Below are 5715 nucleotides of genomic sequence, written 5' to 3' on the forward strand. Positions count from 1 at the left end.
TGAACTGAATACAGTGGAGTTAGTTTGAACTCTTGTGTGCTTTCTGTGTACAGGTATATCTACGGAATTGAGTATGGTCAAGAAATGCGTCTGAAAAACCTGGAGCACCATCGATTTTGCCATAACCATTACAGTAGAGTCGCGCGCTGAAGACCGTGGAGCCCAAGAACGTCCAGCCTGAAATTCTAAGAACGCCACAGCCTAAAGCTAAGAACGGCGGTGTTGGCTTTCTGGCAGCTTGTGGGATACATAATAATATTATGATCCAGTACGGATTGTTTCTAAGAACGTGCTATAAGTACGCAGCCAGATTGCTGAAAAATAAGAACGTCCAAGGCTAACCCCTTGGAAACAACGTTCTTGGGCGCGCGACTCTACTGTACTCGAATGTCCGAGAGCAGGGTCGAGGGCAACCACATTGTCGAAAATTACACCTGTTCACGCCCTCCTTTCAGGTTACTGGCTCGTTTTCGCCGACTGCTCTGAATCGTACGAAAAATTCAAATGTTCTCCGCCGAATGGCACCATCACAAAGTCTTTCGGATCATTTTCGATATGCACCTCGCGAACATACCACCTTCCTGCACCCATACACCACAAACAATGCATGCTCCATTCGACGAGGTGGGTGTCATGAGTGTTCTTTCACGTCAGTCGCCGAAAGCCATTTCAGGGTGAGAATCGTTCTCAAGAAAAAGATCGCAAAAATCAGTGTAAGTCTCGATGGAACGCTTGAGGATGGACTGATAGATGATATGCCAAACACACCGATATTTTGCTCCGTTTTGCCAGCAAATTCCCTTTCAAAATTCTTCGATATTTTGCTAGCAGAATAGATGATATGCCAAATAAGCGCTCGAAAAGTTGAGAGGGCATGTGATTGATGCGCCCAGGCTTAGCTTGTCAAGTGCACGGGATGTGCAAAGTACACGGATTTTAGGCTTGTTGCGTGCTTACGCGATCAGGTGCTGCACGTGCATGAATGGAATGCATGCAGTTCCACCGTTACTAGTTTTAGGGCGCGTTTGGTTGGTACGAACTAGAACAGGATTCACCAGAACAGCGCGTTTGGTTGGGACTGCACCTGTTCTGGGTCGGCCAGAACAGTCCGTGCGCCGAGGCCCTTGAGAGACCGATTTTCATTTTCTCGCGGGAATCGTAGCCTCTAAGGCGCCGCACCTGTGGGCTTGTTTTCTGTTGATTTCGCCTACCTCCGAATGGTGAATATTTCAATGAAATTTGCTGCTTAGAGCCCTTCTAGTCTCGTCAGGAGACCTTTCCTACACTGGAGAGATGGCTCGGAGTGATGTAGACACCTATGGCCGTACCCTGGAAAATTATTTTGGAGCTTGCAGTTCGTGAGCAGCCACCAAGGACGAATGTCTCACTTTTGTAATTGCTGAAACGAGGAATATGGTCACCAATTTCACACCAGGTAAGGCATTTACCCATCGCGGACACTAAAGCCGCTTTGTGGGGTGATGGACCAAAGCTTTATCTTTCGAATGCACGAGAAATTAGAGTGATACCTATGTGCCCCACAATTGCACCCGAAATAAACCACGCACAGGCAATATCGTGATTTTATGAGAAGAGACAATTGAGCATGCTCTAAATCGTCATGACCTGTTGTGTTACTTTTCAAACACCACTCCGAGTGAGCATCTACCAATCCTTTATCAATTTTACAGGGACATTTGAGCTTAGGGGATAGAGGTGGGATATTTCACCAGCTGAAGTACTAGATTTTTTCTGAATTTGTTGACTACTAGGTTGCATAGTGTAAATATGTCAGTATTATGTGCATGAGTGTGGTGAAATTCTGAGCATCTAATTATTATAGGCACGACAGCACTGGTGCATGCCCTCTCCTAGATCCTGCTCTCTGACTTTTTTCTTGCATTGCACGACTCAAATTCGTCGAATGAAATGAAGGAGTAAATTTGTTGCTGCCAATTAACCGCATCAATTAACTGCATCAATTAACTGCATCAATTAACTGCATCAGTTCTGTTTTCCTCTGCTGTTCTTCTTTCAGTGTGGTGACTTCTGATCCATGAGGCGATGGCATGAAGTCAATAGTTTGCAGTATGTGCAATATGCGGCAGTCTCTCTGTCAATGGACCTGTGACAGCTGAAGCCCAGATGTTGCAGTTTAATGTCTATGGCCAGCAGCAATCTAATGTTGTTGCACCTTTCCTTCCACACACAGCAATGCGGAATATGTCATGGACAGACATCGCTAAACTGCCTCTTTTGAAGAAGCATCGCAATTCTTGTCTGCCAATAAACAACAGACTAGCCAGCTATAATTACAATTTGGAGGTCGGAGACGCGATCCCGTGAACGTATTGCGCCAACTGCAATGAATAAGGCCTTAGTAATCTGGATTTATTACCATTCACGTGTGGATAACTATGGCGTTGTGATCCAAGTCATGCGGACTATAAAATGCCTTAGACGTGAGATAGTGAAGGTACTGCCGACAGCAAGCCAACAGTGGATATGAACCACGCCGCCAGCATCATTCTGCACACCAGGAGAATCCAATACATATAGCTGCCAACTCTGATGGTATAGACCCGATAACTGTTTTGTTTCTCTAAGATTGGTATACAATTATACATGTACTAGTGCAATCTCTATCCATATGCGTAATGCACTGTATTTGTTTCCGGTGACTGGAGGTAGTTTATCATAGCACTGTTTTATGTCCTGGTTTTGTTTAAGATAAACATTATCCAGTTAACTTGTTAGGTACCGTATCAGTCAGCTCTTTCAGCATTTGGCGTTGTGTCAGGGGTGGTTGGCGGTGTCGCGGGTCATTCCACAGTCCGCAACGTTGACGTTCTCGGCAACGGAGCGACCCAGTAGGCAATTGATCACCGATAAATATACTGTCATTGGTATCACGGTGCACCACAATGGCATATGGTGTGAATATCATTATGTTATTCTGCAGCGAGTCCTTGTCGTGTAGCTTGCGAAAGTTATTGCATACGGTCATTACGTGCATAATGCATAGTACTGTCTGTACACTCAAGTTTCAAGTCCAGTCCATTTTTTGGAAATATGGGCTGGACACTAACGAGGGCCTGGTGACGTGTTCATAGGGCTGAGTTATGCCAAATGGTGCCATTGGCTGGGAGTGAAAGCCTTGCCCCACGCCTGCACCCTAAAAAATGTTTCGAAAATACTCAAATTCGACGACGGCTGAGAATCTAGGAAGATGCCGGACCACAGCGAAACAAGTCATCTGGCTGAAAAACGGAATACACCATTGCGTTGCCACGGCTAAGCTTAATTTTTAGGCTCACCACACAGGTAGCGAAATGCCAAAACAAACGAGCCATAGACACAAAACCATTTTCCAAAATTGTCCACCATTGAGAATGCGACTCAAAAAGTACCCGCAAACTGCCCAGTGAGGAAAATGAAAAGTCAACTTTTAGACGACTTTTTTGAATCTGGCGCACGGACTGAACATGTTCTGCTTGCTCCGGCCTCGAGGCCGGAGCAGACCGAGCAGTTTCACTTTTTCACAGTGAAACCTGGCGGGACCACCGATTTTGGTCCCAAATGATCACGTGCATACGCTTTTACCGTACAAAGTGACCATGGTGACCCATACACATTTTCAAGTTTCACACATTTTTCCACGAAAATGTGCTCTGTTTCTGGAGTACCGTTTGGTTGGCATGAGGCTGCTCCATGTGCACCAGCTGTTCGATCCTGTTCTAGATCGTACCAACCAAACGCACCCTTAGCACTTCCTTCGGCGTTGAGATTACTGAAAAACTAACGCTGTAAATCTGGGTATAAGAAACAGTTTTGCTTGCTTTATAGCGGCTGGAGTGATTTTTCGCTGTCTTGTTTTCGGATGCCGACCAACCACGACCATTGTTGTGTTCCAGGATGTACTTGTGACCGGCGTTACTACCCGGCCCCAGCAAATGGTATTCGTCTTTTCCATAAATTTCCATCATCATGATCATCCTGAACCGTAGGCTGTGAAGGAAATGGACTGTTGCTATTCGACGGGAGGAAAGGGAAGGAGAGCAAAAGAAAGTGACACTACACTGGTGTGCTCTGACCATTTCTTGCCAGAAGATTATGTACAAGGGGAGAAAATCGCCAGAGCAAGACTGGTAAAACATTTCATTTTGTATCTGGAGTTTTCAATCTGGTCCGCCAAGACAACAGCGGCTGATGCTAACCGGCGTCGCTCTACCTCGTGTCGTGAGCTACTGCACGGGAGCTGCTTGAAGACATACCTATAATTGTAGTGATATCCCAGGCATACTATCCCTATGCTGGAGGAAGCATTCGACAGTATTCAATGCAATCTGGTTGACTGCAAGAATGAAGTAGCAAAATTAAGCGAAATGACTAACAGTCGCATGTTTGGAGTTCTACATGTAGTATCCAGATTCAAAGACAAGTCATCATATCAGTAACCTTGCACAACACACTCATTCGACGTTTCAAGCGGAGTCTCAAGATAACATTTGGCTACCCAGCAGCCACCATTTTGTCACCGCCACAAAATATTCCAGTCGCCATCCGTTATAACCTTATAATAATTATTACACCTTGTGTTTTTGCCTTGTTTTATAAATGTGTGCATGGCCGCCATGCCATAGCGCCACAGCCCCCTCTTTGCAGAGTTTCCTTTGTTTTTAGGTCAAATATTCACCCTAAGCTGGCTACGGAAGCCTTGACCAGGGGATAGCACACCCTCGCTTTAGCCTTACCTATTGCTGCTTCACGACATGGCTTCTCTTTGCAAAACATACAGGTACCTGGTCTCTGATAGCTGGAGTTTTCTTCCATCGGGAGCTGCTAGGCAGCCTCCTTCGTCATGCCGCAGAGGCTGCGTAGGAGGCGGTTATGTTATAACAACCTTCTACATAACCTCTTTTGCAATACGTAAATAATTTATAATCGATTACTCGATCGTTAAGCTAGAGAGTAAAGCGGGATTCACAGAAGCTTTTTTGCGATGCGACACGCGATGCGACGCGATCTGCGACGGACGCGCGCGATGCGAACTCGCGAAATACCATTCACAGAAGAAGTCAACGATGCGACAAAGTTTTGCTGATTTGGGTACGCCACCATGATATTCGCGCGGTTTGACACAACTTGAAAAAATTTATAGGCAACTCTTGCACCTTTGTACAACTTTGCTGTAGAAAAGGTCAAAATCGTACACCAAATCGCTTGTCGCATCGCATCGCATCGCAAAAGTTGAGCCAAGCTCAACTTCTGCGATGGCCTGCGATGGCCCAGTTGCGGCAGTTGCGTGGGGTGCGACATGGCTGCGATTTGGGGTTTTCCCGGTTTCGCGTCTGTCGCATCGCGTGTCGCATCGCAAAAAAGCTTCTGTGAATCCCGCTTAATCGATAGGTGAAAATCCACGATCGTTTCAGCCCTACTATAAACTCGTTGTTGTCTGGCCATGTCTGCATCTATTATACTCTTTATTGCACTAACAAAAAAAAATAATAATAATAATAATAACTATTTCGCGTACGGGAAAGTCTTCACGCGATGACTTTCCCGTACGCGAAATGAAGTATGAATCTGCGGTGATTTTACCGTTTCACGAAGGAACGTTTTGTTGCGTATTGCTGGCCGTGATTATGATGCGAAGGACTACAGCGAAATCGTGAACACCTGAACACACGAGTACCCAACAAAATAAATATGTAG

General features: G+C 45.6%; 1 long non-coding RNA gene across 1 annotated transcript; it reads left to right on the top strand.

Moving 5' to 3' along the window:
• Positions 1–1217: 1217 nt before the first annotated feature.
• Positions 1218–3043, top strand: LOC135824592 (uncharacterized). Its single transcript, XR_010554883.1, has 2 exons — positions 1218–1435; positions 2039–3043. It is a non-coding gene; the product is annotated as an uncharacterized LOC135824592 (long non-coding RNA).
• The last annotated feature ends 2672 nt before the right edge of the window (positions 3044–5715 follow it).

Source organism: Sycon ciliatum, chromosome 9 (genome assembly GCF_964019385.1).
Source record: "Sycon ciliatum chromosome 9, ocSycCili1.1, whole genome shotgun sequence".
Lineage (NCBI taxonomy): Eukaryota > Metazoa > Porifera > Calcarea > Leucosolenida > Sycettidae > Sycon > Sycon ciliatum.